The sequence below is a fragment of the Anser anser genome (assembly GCF_964211835.1).
Source record: "Anser anser genome assembly, chromosome: 14".
NCBI lineage: Eukaryota > Metazoa > Chordata > Aves > Anseriformes > Anatidae > Anser > Anser anser.
In genome coordinates, this window is record NC_139735.1 from 21,354,366 (window position 1) to 21,370,826 (window position 16,461).

General features: G+C 39.2%; 1 pseudogene across 1 annotated transcript; it reads left to right on the plus strand.

Moving 5' to 3' along the window:
• The first annotated feature begins 476 nt into the window (after positions 1 to 476).
• LOC310881658 (nuclear pore complex protein Nup153-like) lies at positions 477 to 10,990 on the plus strand (annotated as a pseudogene). Its single transcript has 6 exons — positions 477 to 629; positions 1,732 to 1,784; positions 4,462 to 4,588; positions 6,209 to 6,682; positions 8,255 to 8,342; positions 10,344 to 10,990. The product of its transcript is annotated as a nuclear pore complex protein Nup153-like (transcript).
• Positions 10,991 to 16,461: the final 5,471 nt, after the last annotated feature.

Consider the following 16,461-nt stretch of genomic DNA (forward strand, 5'->3'; position numbering starts at 1 on the left):
GTGTTCTATTGTTTGTGTAACTTTGAAGAGGGAAAATGTAGGGGATGTGAAGCCCAGAAGCCTGTATAATTAGTTGCTTAACACTTCGAATGTTAAATTAATGAATTAAGCTACTGAAAAAAAAAAATCACAGTGTGGGCAGAGGAAAAGATAGGAGCATATTCTAGGAACATGGGTTATTTTAATTATGGTAGCATGAATTATTTTGTCTATGAAGCTAACTGCCAAATTTTGAAATGGAATTCAGTCAGACTTTGGCTACTTATATATAGCTTTATGGATTTCGTTACTGGTTTTCTGGTGATTTCCCTCTACAAGTTGAACGGTCTTCAGAATTTTCAAATCGTATTCACTGAGTGCCAAGACCGATGGGGGGAGGTTTATAGTTCTGTAATTTGTTTTCATCAATAAATATTGGAATTAATTTGGGTGGACGTAAGGATAAATTGATTGCTGTTTCCCTTTCAAAGCTGGAATCCCAGAATGCATTCCAGCCTCCACCTGTTAAGAGACTTGTGACACCAACGGTAAACCGTCAACCGATGCGTTATACGCGGTATTCTGAACCATCACCGACTTCAACTACTCAGTCCAGCAAAATTTGCCAGAGAGGAGACACAAAGTTCCAAGTGAGTACATTTTTGAGTCCTTATGTGCCTGTTTTTTTTTTCCAGTCTTGGAATGTTTCTCAAACCAATTGTTATCCTATCTTTGCAAAAAGTACTGATAGTATGTTTGAGGCGAGCTTTAAGGCAGTGGGAACCATTGTGAAATAGATTGAGCTTTTATGGATTTAATTCTGTTTTTGGAACACTCAGTGTCTTGTGGTTGTTTTCACGATGTCATGATGTGCTATTGAGTCATCCTGTTCTCAGTGAAAGAATATTAAAAGACAGAAATGTTTTCCTTTTATATTCTCATGTACACAAAGCTGTCACTGATGAAACATGCTCGTGTTCTGTGTAAACTATTCCAGGTGAGCTATGTGCTCCAAGTGAGAGTTCTGACAATGTGCTGAGTTATCGGTTTTGATTGCTTTGGAGTAGATGGAGTCTGATAAATTTTCCATAAAATTAAATGGGCATCTCTTTCTGCGAAAACATCTGTGTTTCCAGTATCAGTCTGAGTGTACAAATGACCACGTGTTAAGTGTATGGGCTTCTTAGGCTGGAAATCAAAGTGGACAGTAATACTGGTTGCTTATTGCTTTTAACTCTTTCAATCTCTGTATTGTTTAGCCAGCACAATCTCCATTTGGTAAAGTTCTAAAATGAATGTAGCAGCAACTGCTTAGTTTTTAGGGGGGTAGAGGTTTTTTTTTTCCTTGTTTGTTCATAAATGACAGAAAACAGAAAAGTATGTCCCTTTTACGGGGTTGGTAAACACAAGTTTTGATGAAAACTCTCCCCCCCACACACACAATTTTTGTCATTTTGTTTAAAATAATTACTTTCTTTGTTAGAGGATTTGACAAATTTGATTTAGTGTTCTATCAGTTTGTCCTCAATGCTGAGTGAAGCAGTGTGCTTACTTTAGCCCCAAAATTTAACTGAACTGTACCCACAATGCTGAATTAGGGAACAACGTTAAGTAGGTGAGGTGTATTCAGTGCTATAAAATTAAAAATAAATAAATAAAATAAAAACCACAAAAAACCACATGAAGTGGTTGTTGGTACTTTGTGTATTCTGTACATATTCAGCTAAGTCTTGAACTAAACTTAACTTGCAGGGGATGAGAGAGAAGACTTTGCCTGCAGAACAGCGAGCAGAACCATCTGAAAGGTATGACATCTATTAATTTAAAACTTACTTGAAGGAAGAAAGACATCTCCTTTTTCAGTACGGTCTGCACCTGAAAGGTGGTGACAGTTCTCAGTAAAAGGAATGGGAAATCCAATGAAAATTTTGTATTTTGAGGCAGCTGCAAAGTCTGGATTGTGTTTGAAGATCAATATAACTTTGAGAAAATTGTTGTTTTTATGAACGGAAGGAAGATGAGCAAGAATAAAAGTACTGATACACCACTTTTTATCCCAAGTTTATCTTCTGAGTAGGATACGAAGATGGGAAATGAGGCACGTTTTCTGTATCCACAGAAAGGATCTTTGCTATTGGAGGCCTAATTTTTTCCTTCTACAGGAAATATGGCTCATTTTGTAGTTTAACTAAATCTGCAGCGTTACAAATTTTGCTTTGACAGATATTTCATGGTTTATAACTCAGTTTACTTATAACAAAATAATTTGTCCCTCCTAATGTTCCCTAGGGGAAAAGCTATTAGTTTTAGCTATTTAATTGCTTGCAGTTTGAAAGCTCTGTCCTAATGGGATGATTCTTTCTGAAGTATTCTTTAGAAGGTGAAGTAGGGGAAGTGAGTTACAGTTCAGGAGGATGTTTATTGATGTGTTTTTTTCTTTATTTTTTAAGCAAAAACATGGAGGAAGATTTATGATTTATTATTCTTTTTTTTAATACTCCTTTCATGATGAAGTTAATTGTCTGCTTTGAGTTCACATGAAGACCATGTGTTCTTTAGAATCATTTGAGGCCAAATGCTAACTCATCTCTAAAATAAAAAAAATCCAGCAGAATTAATTGAATTTCTTCTTGAGGAGACTGCTTTGTGTTATACTGCTTTCTTGGTTTAGGTCAAATGAGTTATCCTCCAGATAATATTGATGGCTCTTCCTTCTGGGCAAATGGTGTTTTGGGTAATAATGCTTGAGTTAAGAGACTTTGCACTCGGTTTTTAGGGGGTCGCTCTTTTCAAAGAACAGTAGCAGGGAATTTTGTTGACTCTATGCTCATCTGCCAAGCAATTCTTATGTGACCATGGGCATTCTTTGGCTTGCAGAAAGAACTCAACACTTTGTTTTGGCATCTAAAAGTTGGACTTCACAACAACCACCTTTTTAGGGGTGGAAGCGACTGGCTTTAAGGTTCTGGTACAGGTGCAATCAGGTGCTGGGTTGTAATTATGTTTTTTTCAAACTGTTCTAAATTGTCTCTGTTAGAACTCCTTTCTACTTCTCCATTTAGGAAGGAGATAGAGCAAACTCATACTGCTTTTGATTTCGTTCACAAAGTTTATTGCAGTGCCCTACCTTTTGTTTGTAGAGTAGGTAGTGGTGGTAGTGTTTTTTGTGATGCTGGTCTCTGTTGGGTGCCATGTTCTGGAGCAGGAGCACCACACTGATCTGCTGGCAAGAGTCCCTTTGGACAGTTGAGTTGGAATACTCAGTAAATCTCTGGCCCACCAATGCTATATATCTATGTGTGTGTGTGTGTGTGTATATATTTTAAACCTGAGTCCAATTGTAGATTAGACTTGCTTGAAGGCTGACAATTGTCTTTGCCCCCTTGAAGCTCACAGGTGTTAACAGAAAGAGGAATATGGGCTATTATGGGCAAGCGATAGTTGTCTGAATGAAGATCTATTTTGATGTAAGACTTTTTTCAGAATTCTAATGGATTGACAGTTTGGATTAGAGAAAAGTCTGAGCATCTGCCTTAGGGATCTGTCTTCCTCTATGCAGTTACAGTGCTAAGCAGGCTGTTGTCAAGTATTTGACAAGTTTAGACCAGTTCTCCTCCTCAGTATTGTGGGAGTTTGACCTGGTGTCTTCCAGTGCGATCTAATGCACTTCTGTACTGACTGACTGATTGGCTGCAAGATAAGCTTTGATGTCACGGTTTTTCCAGGCATACTTCATTTTCTTGCCATAGTACTTTTGTTAGAGTTATTCCCTATTCCACTTCTGGTTTGGGTTATTTTTTCCCCATTTGCTCTTGGATTAGGATATCTTTCTGGTTTTGAGCTAGGCTTTTTTAAGTACCAGAAAAACGCCTTTGTATGCCTTACAAAAGGGATCTGTATTCATGTCTGAAAAGACTTCTGGAATGTTGGCATACCCAAACACCTCTGCTGTTCCTGCTGATGGCCACACGAAAGCCAGAGCTGCTTCTGAAGCTTAGGCCATATTACCTTGCCACACAAGTCTAAGGCGTCCCTATTCTATCAGAGCTGTTGGCAGTGTTTCCCATGTGTATGTGTGCATATGTGCACTCTTTCTGTATTTTTGTGAGCTGTTCTTTTATATCCCTGCAAAAGATACACGTGCATCGCAGAATCAGAGAACCAGTCCTATTTAAAGGAAGCACTGGAAAATAACAATCTAAATCAGCTCTTCTATTTCAGGTCTTCTGGCTTAGTCATTGTTCCCGTGTGAACGGTGCACTTATGTATGTCCTTTTCATTGCTGCTGTTAATAAAGTTTTTCCTATTTAGAACATCAAGTATTTACCAGCGTTTAGCAACTTGTGAGACAGCTTTAGTTTTTTTCTGATCAGCAGGTTTCAATTCTAGGACTAATAACAGCTCTAATATCTTGAAAAAAAAATTTGGCTGGTAATTTTTTTTTCTCTTGTTTCCCCCAACTTCTGTACTGTCGTGTGCTAGCAATGTGACCAGCTACAAATTCAGTACTGCTGCGTCCAATGGTCTGTCTTCAGGAGTGAGTAGCGGAGGTGGCAAAATGAGAAGGGAAAGAGGAATACACTATTTATCAAGAGCTGTACAAGAACAGGTAAGTGACTCTTAAATTAATTGCTGTCACTGAGCTTACTGAAGTAACTAGCTAAGTGTGTCAGTTTTATTGCATCATAGTAAATTATAACAATACCGCTTTATTTTTGCATTGTTTTTGTTTTCTTGTGGGTTTCAGAGCAGGCTCCAATTGATTTCCTGTGTTTGAATACCTGAACTTTGCTTATGTAATTTTGAAATTTTTAATTCTCTTACCTTGGAGATTCTTCAAACTATAACATTTCTCGTTAGCAATTGAATGAATGAGTCCTAAGAAGAGAAGTTTTGGTGAAGGTTTGTATAGTTTTTCTACAGGAATGATACTTGAAACGAGTGCCAAGTATAAAAAGAAAAAAAAAGCTTAATTTTTGGTTTCATATTTAAGTCATACAGAAAGATACAGGCCAAGAGTGTGAAAAAGAGTAGTAGAAGAGAGCATTCTGCATGTCTGCTAACGATGACTCAGTTTTTGATACTCACCAAACTCATTGTGAGAGAGTTTTTTTCTCATTTTAATAGGAAAAATCTATTCCATAAAACTATGACCATGAATATTCAGATTATTTTTTCTTTTATTGGATGTTATATAAGCTGCCTGTAAGTTAATTTAAGTATTTATGTTAACATTAAGTATTTAATTAATATTAAGTTAATATTAAGTATTTAAGTTAATTTAAGTTTCAAATCATTAAATGGGACTTCCAGATGATGCAATATAAAGAAATCATAAACACTGTTGTTTATTCCTGTAACGCAAATAAAATAATGGTCCAAATATCAAAAGTTCCATAAACTTTTCAAATCAAAACTGTGAAACAGATGTAAGCTACAGGATGCACTGAATATCAGTAGTACCAACTTACATCCCTGCCTAGTCATTTCTAAGTAGATCATGATAGTACTGTACAAATTTCGGTCAGATTTCCTATGCCATTTAAAACATAACTCATCCAATCTTAGTAATCAAATAAAGTAAGTGGCAGGGATGAAAATTGAAGTTGTTAAGAGGCTGTTTTCTGATTTTTATATTTGCATCCTGATACATGGTATAGACTGTATTTACCAGAACACAATCTTCAGTGCTGCTAGTCTGACTTTCTTTGGTGCTTTTTGTGTTTAGTTTGGTTGTTGAACCTACCTGCTTCTTTAAACATTACCTTTTTCCACGTTCACTGCTGTAGTGACTTTAGAAACTTTGGCAGCTATCCTGCCTAATTTTGCAAGAGGAACACTTTCTCACTTGTCTTGAGAGTGTACTCTTAATTGAAGCCATGCGAGGGTAGTTAGAAAGGATGATGCTTCTCCAGAGCTTTGATGACTAAAGTATAGAAAAGAAAGAAAAAAAATGTGATCTGTGCGTCTCTGTTCTGCACAGGTTTTGAGTTAACTTTCAGTGTTCTTGCTGTACAGTTGTTGAATAGAGTATAATGTGGAAGCAGGCCTGCCATAAATTAAAATGACGTGGTAGACAGAGGTGGGGAGATCGGGATTTCTTCTGGAAACTTGCTTTCTCTTAATTTGTATGGATTTTTGTTCTATTTAATTTTGTTAATAAATTGGGTGCGATGGGGTGAGAAAGTAGTATGTCTTGTATAAGAAAAATTAAAATTTGCAACTTTAGGAAGTGGAGGAACCAGTGCTACCGAACATACCCCTACCCATCAGTGCTGCATCGCTGCCTCAGTTCAATTCTAGTTTCGTTGGTAGTAGCGCTGTCTCAGCGTCACCGAGCGCTGTTTCAACAGCAGCAATGAGCACGGCAACTCCAGCAGCTGCGACGGGCATGGCAAATCCATCAGAGGTGGAGGGCATGACAGATCCATCAGAGGTGGAGGGCATGACAGATCCATCAGAGGTGGAGGACTTGACAGATCTATCAGAGGAGGAGGTGGAGGACATGATTTATACAACGGCGACGTCAGGCATAACGTGTTCAACAGTGCCCTCAGGCTTGACATGTCCAATAATGGCGGCGGGCATGCCATACCTGCTGATGACAAAGGACATATCAAGGTCAACAGCGGCAACGACAAGCGTGGCAAATTCAACGGAGGCGGCAGGCATGGCAGATGCAGCAGCGATGGCGGCGGGCAAGGTAAATCTTTATGCTATAAATAATGTTTACAATGAGTATACTGCTTTATTGCGAGTTGACTTTTTCTGTGGTGCTCATGAAACTAACAAATATTAGTTTCTACGCAGCTGAATGAATTGGGGTTGTATGCCAGTTTGGGGAAAAAGGCATAAATGTTTTGATTCTGCTTCTCTCAGTCTTAGAGCCTGCCAACTCCCATTTAACGTGATTGTATAACTGCTTCAAATGCTGTGGAAGTCTGCGGGGGAAGGGGGGTGTGGACTTTATGCCAAGTTATTTATAGTGGTTTTGGCAGGGGTAGAGTTAATTTTCTTCGTGGTAGATGATGCTGTGTTGCAGATTTGTGAGCAAAACAGTGTTGGTAAGGCACTGGTGTTTTAGCTGTTGCTGAGCAGTGCTTACACAGTGACAAGTCCTTTTCTGTTTCTCACGCTGCCCTGCCAGCGAGGAGGTCGGGGATGCACAAGAGGCTGGGAGGGCACTCAGCCAGGACAGCGGAGCCCAGAGGACCGAAGGGATATTCCACACCATTTAGCATCGTGCTCAGCAATAAATGCTGGGGGAAAGAAGGGGAAGGAGTGGGGAGTATGTACAGGGTTATGGCATTTGTCTTTCCAGGTAGCCATTACATGCGATGAGTCATTAATGCTACCTCAAATTTAACAACTTTACTTCTTTACTTCCAGTTCTTTTCCCTGTTCCATTTGGAGGGAGTGAGCGAGTGGCTGTGTGGTGCTTAGTTGCCTGCAATGGTTAAACCACAACTTTATTTAAGTTATTAAATTAGAGGTAACGTGGTCATATAAGCCTCACATAGAATGAGCCTAGGGTGCAATAATTGGCATATTATTGCAATAAAATAAACATTAATCTGTTCCAGAGTACTTGAAATATTTTTTGTACGGTTTGAAGTAGACAGCTGCTTTAACATGTTGAGGTGTTTGCTGAAGTTCTTGGAGTATCATTGGGCTGAGTTTGCCGTTCTTCAGCTTCCTGGCTTGCTTTTCCGTGCATTTAGACCTAAGTAGCATCTCCAGCTTTTCCTCTCAGTTTCTGGAATTTGGTTTTGAAGATATTGTCCTATACCCACTTGGAAACTTCCCTGTGTTTTATTATTACTTTTATCTGCAAAATAACTCAAACATCAGGTTTTTCGACGTCACTGCGGGACTTCTGTTGGGTAGTGAATTCAGGTAGTTGTTGCTCTTAAATATAAACCTTTAATTCTTTTGAAAATACAGATACAACCAACAAGTACTGTTAGCAGTCCTGAGTTTGCATTTTCATCTCCAGTTGTGAAATCTACTGAGGCAGAAGTGCTACCTACGTCTTCTGTAAGTAAAATAATAAAGGAGCTTGACTTTTTTTCTTAGGCATTTAGTAGGCTGTTGCAGAACACTAAAGCAGAATCTGCCTTGATGGAGAAAAGTATGTAGGCTTCTGGCTTATAATTTGTCATTCAGCATGCGTGCTACAAATGTGAAGAGCAGCTTTCAGATTTGGTTTTGTGTGTGCATTCGATTGGAGTTCCTGTGGCTTGAGAATCTGAAAAACCTCTCTTGTTCATAGCAGATTGGGTTTACATTTAGTGTTCCCGTTGTAAAATCGGCAGAACTTTCTGGACCCAGTGGTACTCCAGTGACGCCCTTTCTTACCCTAGGTAACTGAAACTTTAGCACTTCAGATCTGAAGTGCTGATTTTCCTTTTTTTCTTTATTAAATCTTCAATCTGTCCTGTCTGCGCATGCTAGCAATTCCAGGCAGTGTTGGACTTCTGCAGTATTTTTCCAGTGACAGATCTGCTTTTATATTTTTTTTTTGTTTTGTTGCTTTTTGTTTTGCTTGTAATCATAAAGCATTGCAAAGTAAGTAGAATTTGTGAAGATTCTTATGTGAGAAGCATGAAAGCTGGAAATTCTTGTTTCTAACAAAAGTGAGTATAATCTGCTCTAACTAGGTCACATTGTGAAAGCTGTTTTTGTTTTCTTTTGTTTCAAAAGACACCACCACCTCAACCAACATCAACACACAGAAAGAGGAGGTCAAAGATTTTGCTGGTGGTCCCTTCACCACTGCCCACGTCTTAAAGGAAGGAAGCGTCTTAGACGTTCTAAAAAATCCTGGAGAGATAATGAACTCCTTTTAAAAAGATGCTGCAAAAAATACGCTAGCATTTTTTATTAAAAAAAAAACCAACACACGACTTATGGTTAATAGAGTATCTGCTATAAATATGAATGTAGGAGAGCATTACATTAAGCGCTGCGTTTGTTAGGGTGCATCTGCCCCCTTCTATTCTAAGTGGTGTTTGTTGCTGGAAGTAAAACTGCAAGATGAAAAGCAGATGGGTTGCATCTCCTTTACGTGTTAGGATGTAATTGTAAATGAGGTACTAAGAGAATTAGCCAGATAATCGGTGTTTCATTTTAAGTAAATACAATTTGTGGAATTGAAAAGGAAATGTTTGTAAAACTCAACACTCCTGTCCCACCTTCAGCCCAGGTGAAGAAAGAATAGGAAAGAGCTTCAGTTCCAAATACATGGCGAAAGCTGCGAATCTTTGGGCCTTAGCTTACAATGGCTCCTGTGGATTAAAATTTAAACTGCAAACAGAAGTGGAGTGTTTTACGTTAAAAACCCTTTTCTGAATTTTGTTTTTAAGCAATTGCAATTGTTTTCAACAGTTTCATAAAGTGTGTCTGTGGAAGAGATATCTTTTAAGAAAAAGGGCTTTATTGAATTTGATCTTTTCCCAAAAGTCTTCTTCTAACTTACATACTTGTGAAGAAGGCAGCACATTTCTCTACTGGAAAGAGCTAAGTGAGAGAAAATACATTGTGCATTTTGTTTAAGGAAAGACCTCTGAGTGAAGTGACATTCACTTTCTTTATCGGTTTAAAAGAAGCAGAATCTAAATCCACATTGTTCAAAGACTTCATTTTTGACTAAAAAAAACCCAACAAACAAACCACAAAACAACTATGTTCAAGGTAGATTTACAAGCAACTTGAGCTGCTGTTTAAGATGCATTTCCTTTAGTCTTTCTGTATTAGTAGCTTGTCTTTCCTGTTAAAATTGCCACCTTTTAAATAAGGAGTTGTCCTGTGTCCGATGCATTTTGAAAAAGATTATAGAAAATTAGACAGTTGTTCAATTGTCTTGAGTTTTTATTATTTAATTAATATTCAGCATCTGTGGGAAAATACCGCATGGATTGCTGCTCCGAGTACAAACTTCTGTACAGTTACTGGAGTAGATTTGAGTCATCTGCTACGGAAGGAGGAGCTTTAGAAATTTGATTCGATTGGGCATCGCGTCTTAATCAAATTGTATTATTTCCATTCCACGTTGGACTGTCAGATTTCAGTCAGCTACTGTCTGTTTGTACTTGTATCGACCAGTGAAAATGTTGATTTAAAGCTTGCTTGGAAACAAAGAGTTAAATGAAGCTTTAACGAAATGTTCTGTTGTGACCCAGTGCAGCAGATGAAATTTCATCCGTTTAGATAAGATTTCTGGGGACTTCCTGTTGCGCTCGGTCTGAATGTCTAGTTGTAACCATTGGCACCTGAGCTGAAATTTTTGCCCTCTAGTAAAGTCACTTAGTTACATGTAGTGAGGTGCTGCGCTAACAGGAAGACTTTTTTTTCTTGCTTCCTAGACTTTGGATTGTTGAAAACACGCTCTTCTACGTCTGCACAACCTACAACAAGCACAGTGGTTTATACTAGGCCTGCAATAACAACTTTTTCTGCAGGTAAAGAGACTTCTAAACAAGCATCGTACTGGCAATCTGATACATGTGACCCTTTTCTGCAAAACAAAGACATAAAGGACAAATGTGTAACTTGTCAAGCTACTAAAGCCTCAACAGTTGAGAGTATGAAACAGACAGTAAGTTCAAGTCAATGCGACACCTCAAAGCCAGCAGCGCCCCCAGCAGGGATGCTGGGCTTTGGAGACAAATTCAAAACAGTACCTGGAACGTGGGATTGTGATACATGTCTTGTCCAAAACAAACCGGAAGCTACAAAATGTATAGCATGTGAGACACCAAAACCTGGAACGGGAGTAATGCCTGCTCTGACATGACCAGTGGTCACAGACAGCTCGGTGACAGTGACATCCTCCTCGAGCAGCACTGACACAACAGCCACTCTGGGCTTTGAAGACAAATTTAAGAAGGCGAAAGGCTCTTGGGACTGTGGAATATGCCTTGTACCAAATAAGACGGAAGATAACAAATGTGTAGCCTGTCAGTCTGAGAAACCAGGTATGGTCCTTTTTTTCCTGTTGTTTCCATCCTAGCCTCTGTGAATCTTGTACAGAATAAAAGTACGTTGCATATATGGAATATTTTAAGCAACACGATTCCCAGGTACGGTTGATGGGTTAGCGGCTGTCTGCAGGATTGGTTTACAGGCACTTCAGAGGTCTCAGCCCAGGTTCCAGCCTGTCGCATAAATTGAACTGATTGTGAAATGTATTAGTACGGAGCTGGATCAATGCAGATACCCCCGGCTTTGCAGCTGGTGAGGGAAGATGGCTGAAGTGGGTGACTTAATTTAAAAACAACATAGTGATTTTTCACTGGCGAAAATAACAACTCCATAGAAAGAGTTAAAAATTAGTGTTTTTCGCTTTCAAAAAATAAGTAAAAAAAATTACAGAATGTGTCCAAAATGCCTCTACTCACCGTTTGTATGTAATTGAGGGGAGATGTGAAGCCAGATTTCAAGACAGTGTAGTCTTAACTAGTCTTAAGCTAAAGCAGAGAGATGCCTATGAAGGTCAGTGGTAGGCTTCAAGAAAGCGAGTGACCCGCTGGGTAACTTCTTCAGGGCAGTACTGGGTTGTTTCCCATTGTGTGTGACCGTAATTGATTTTGAGCGTGGTTGTATTGTTTTTAAAATACGATTCTAATTCTAACTTTGACTCTAAATGTCATTTAACATGCCATTACATCGAAAAACACCTGTGCAAATATATCGTGGAAGAAACAAATTAAGATGGACTAGACCGGGCTTTTGTAATCATCCTGTGCGGTAAGACTGAAATTTCATGAGGTAAGATAATGGATTTCAGACAGAGTTGATTCTCTTGGACTTCCAACCTCTGAGCGGTCAGTCGGCATCTTTGTCTGAGGCTCTTGCCATTGCAAGGAGGAATTTTGGAAATGAGGGGTTTACTGTGACCATGGTGCAGTGAATTGCACGGTTACGTTGCACTTGTCAGGAGGAAGAGCGATGCAAGTAATACTAGGATAAAAGTTTTCTGCGTGTGCCGTGGAAGGGAAGAGCCATTCTTGTCTTTCCGGTTTTGAATTTGAAGCGTTATCTTCTGCTTCTCTCTTAAAAGGCACCTTTTTTTTAAAAGGCACCTGTCAGGCCTCTTTATGGAGGTTACACTGTCGTCAACAGCAGCAGAAGCTTGTGTGCTGAACAGAGTTGTGTGTTGTTTGGAAGCTTTGAGTTCCACTCTGGTTTTTTTGTTTGTTTGTTTGTTTCTTTGTGGGTTTTTGGTGGCTTTTATTTTTTTCAGGGGCGGGGGGGGGGGAATTGCGGAGTAGTTTTGAACATTTCTGTGGGATTTGACAAATCAAATTTAAAAGTTAATGTTCATTTTATAGTTCATGTTCAAACAGGATGGTTAACTGTCTTGTTTGTCTCACAGAGGGTCCAACACCTGTGACCAGTAGCAGTGCATCTGCATTTTCTGCTCCTTCTGGAGAATTTCTGGATTTAGACAAATTCAAGAAGCCTGAAGGAAGCTGGGATTGGGAGACCTGCTTGGTTCAAAACAAAGCAGAGGCCACGAAGTGTGTAGCCTGTGAAAGTGCAAAGCCAAGCACCAAAGCAGAGCTCAGAGGTAATACTTAATGATTAAAACGAGGATGCATATTCTGTGATTTATTTTTTGGTTTGCTCTGATTTTTTTTATTTTCTTACCTGTTAAGCACAATTATTTTTTCCTTTGAGATGTGGCAAAATTATTCGTTTTTCCTGTAGGAATATTGCCTAGATAACTTCTGTTTCCACACTTTTCCCCAAGAATAAGTTTATCCTTTTTAGAGAAAAGCTTTCATTAATGACGTGCTTGTTCTTTACATGCCCTACACGTTGTTCATTTGGAGTTCAGACTAAAAACATGATCTTTCAAAGAAGTTCGTATACTTTTTAAAGCCAGGTGGTGGGCAGAAAACACAATTGTGAAAAGTTTTATGTAGAGAGGAAGCATGGGGTTTTCTTGTTTGTTTTACTGTTTGGTTGGTTGTTTGTTAAACAGTTTTGACTGGAAAGATCAGGACTAGAATGTAGTTCAAACCTTCATGTACTGCAGATACACCGTGGGTTACGGACTTGACATTCACTTATTTCTGCAGGTTTTGGTACTGCGACTGCGTCCACAAAATGCTGCCTTGCCATCATTTACATTCGGTGTTCACTCAGAGTGTTCAGGTGCAGAGTCTGCAGCTGCCTCACAGTTTATTTTGGGAAGGACAGAAGAGAAGCAGGATTCTGTCACTACTGCTGCTCCGTTAGTGTTTGGAAAGAAAGCTGACACTGAAGAGTCAAAGACACAGCCTATCTTTTCAGTTGGGAAGTCCGAGCGTACAAAAGAAGAGAGCACAGCAAAACCTATGTTCAACTTCAGTTTCGTTAAACCATCAGAGAAGGAACCTGAGCAAGCAAAGCCAGCTTTTTCATTTGGGGTCCAAACCAGTACTTCAGGTAAACAGAGTATCTTTTGTCTTCACTTGTGCGCTTATGTCCATCAAGTAAGACCTCTGAAACCATACTAGAAAAAATCTGCGGGATTTGATATGTTCATGTACTAGAGCTTTAGAAAAAGTTTAATTCCTATATGCAGCATGTCTTCTGTCCTGGTTATTGATACGTACGAAATTAGTAGCAATCCCTTTTTTGATCTCAACACTAGGTTTAGACAAAAAATTGCGACACCTTAAGGAACCTGTCCTGCATCTCATACAAGCACAGAAGTTGCAGTGTCTCAATGCTAGCAGTACAGTTGGTGGTAAAATCTTTAGTAGGGTGAAATAGAGGCCTCACACTTTTCAGAGAAAAAAAGAGATTATTCCCACATACTTGCAACTATGCTGCAGAGTGTACTGCTGTTACTCTAGTGCTACAAAGGTCCAAAAATCACTGAACAGTTATTAGCCAGTTTTGTATTCCTTTAATTTGTTGAAAGACTGCAGTAGAGGATTGAAGTTTTTATTGAGGATCACTGTGTGGAAAAATTCTGATTGTTAAATGTCATTTGTATGACTTAAGAACCGCGTTTTGGAGTACAGAATTCAGTATTAATTCCAGAAGGGGTAAGGGGAAGGACATTAGCTAGTAATCCCGAACAAAAGCAGTGTATAGAGCTATACTGATTTTAATCGCAGTATTCTTACAGTTGGTCTGTTACTGAACAGATATGTTTTGGGGAGATATGGTGGCCAGGGAGGCGTGTGTGTTTGTGTGCTTCCTCTTCTAGTTAAGGTTCTGGGGTCTGGTTTAGTCAGGAAAATTCGATGAGGCACCTTGTGTAAAAGGAAATGTTAACCAGCATTTTTCAACACGGTGTAGTCCCTTAAAAGTGTCATAGATGAAAAGAGGCCATAACCGCTGGGGGAAAAAGTTAGTGGGAAACTGAGAGCAGGATCACATTCAGTAGTGAGAGAGCAGCAGCCTAGGGAAAGCTGATGAATGACTGTAACAGATAGTTCTATTTTAAGTGTAAAACAACACTCAGTACTTTATAATGGTGGTCTTACCAGAGGGTTCTTCTCCATGGCTCCTAAAAGCACGTCTTGAAGGCATTCGAGTGCAGTGAACTTAAGCTGTAAGAGTTGGGCTGGTAAGCTTGGCCTGATTTGAAGCTGTAGGCATGGGGCTATAATTTCTGAACAGGCTACAAAAGAAACTGTACCACTGTGCTTTTCAGTGCTCCGTTTAGCAAAGCCATCAAATTGTTGCAGGCAATTGATGTTGTTCTTCTAAGAGCACCTGAAAGATATTTTTGTTTGAAGAGTTCAGAGGTACCGGTTAATACTGGTTCAGATAATTACAGCCAGCTCTTGGTGTTTGTGACCAATAAAGTTTGTGGCTCCAAAAGGAGTGGGTTAGTGCTAACTGATTAACTGCTGTATATGCAGAAATATGGAATCTGATTACTTATGCAGAGAGCACTTAAAATGTATTGTTTTGCTGGCTCTCAGTGAGTTGCATCTTAATGCTACCAAGGAATAAGCTTTTTGCTTCTGGCCCAAGTTTTTTAATTTGGTGAAAGCCTTTTCTGTGCACGTGCACATGCCAGAGAGGTTGCTTAAGTAATAGAAGCTATAGTAGCTGCTATCTTCTGTTTTTTGTAGAAGACAGAAACTGAATTCGTTAGCTTTGTAACTGTTATGCATACTAGAATTGATTTTCTCCCTTTTGAAAATAGTAGAGGGTATGCCTATGACAGATTTGGTGAGCAAGGTGATCAGATGAGGGCACTGCAAGACTGCCAGAACGCACCAGGTCTGGGGGGAAAAGGAATCCGGCTGAGCATAGGAATTTCTAAAAGGTAACCAAGGAGTTGTGCATTGATACAGTTATTCTAAATAATCAGATTCTTGTAGCTCTGCCTTTGGAAAGTCTGTGGCCCTTGCTGTAGTGGCTGTACACAGGATGCAGTCTACAAAACCAGAAATGCAGAAGTCCTATGTTTTGACTCCCTGGATTCATCAACCTGCTTCAGGATGGCTGGGGGAATCCAACTGTTAAGTCTAGCCAGACAGCGCAACTTGGGCTTAGCTGCCATTGCAACCAGCCTTGTTTCTCAACAGTAGCAAAGCTGAATGCATTGGTAAATATTTTCAGGTTTGGGCCTGTATAAGGTAGAAGGGACAACAAGTGGTTTTATATGCTAGGGAGTTCTTGTTCTTAGAGCTTTCCCTCTAGTTTGAGAGAAGCACATAACTAGTTTTACAGTGGGTTGACAGGAAAGAAGTGGGGGGAAAAAATGGGAACGCAGGGAGATAGCCAAAGGCGTTATTACTAGAACAGGTTTAGAATGCTATTTTTTGCTTTTCATGAGCTTAGGGCAATGGGGAGTTTAAAGCTTAGCACTTCCTGAGAGGGTTTCTTACTCTACCGGCTCAGTTCTATCACTTATTTAAGGCAATTCAGGTCTCTGAACGGTTAAAGAATTGATACCAAATTTGATGAACTTTGATCCAGGATACTGACAAAACAGGACTTCATATAAACAATTTCAGTATGTTCATGAGGTTAGCTTGTGTGTTCTGTTAAATAGTAAAAAATGACACTTCTGTTTCTGTTTACCTAGCATAATTCTGCAAATGTTGCCTCCTTCTGCTTTAGAATGGAAATGCTCTTCTCCAAGAGAGCACTGTCCAAACTTCTTTGCCAAAATTTTTTGATTAAATTAATATTGTTTTATTTTGAAAACAAGAATAAGCCACAAACATGTTTTCTTGCTTCGGCTATCCAGAAGAACGTCAACAGTATTTTCAGATTTTCCTTCCCTACACAACTGTATGTAGGAAGAGTGCAGTTGGAAGCAGAAGACGTAAGATGATGTATCTTCTGTTTGTTTACTACAGTAACAAGACAATGGATTACCTCTTTATTAGAACTTGTGTAGCTTTGCAGTATTGAAACAAATGTAGGTATTAAAATACACATCAGTAATACGTTTCTGAATGGCTGAGTACCGTGCTCTCTTAGCATTGAAATACCCAGCCATTGGATTAGTTTGTCCCT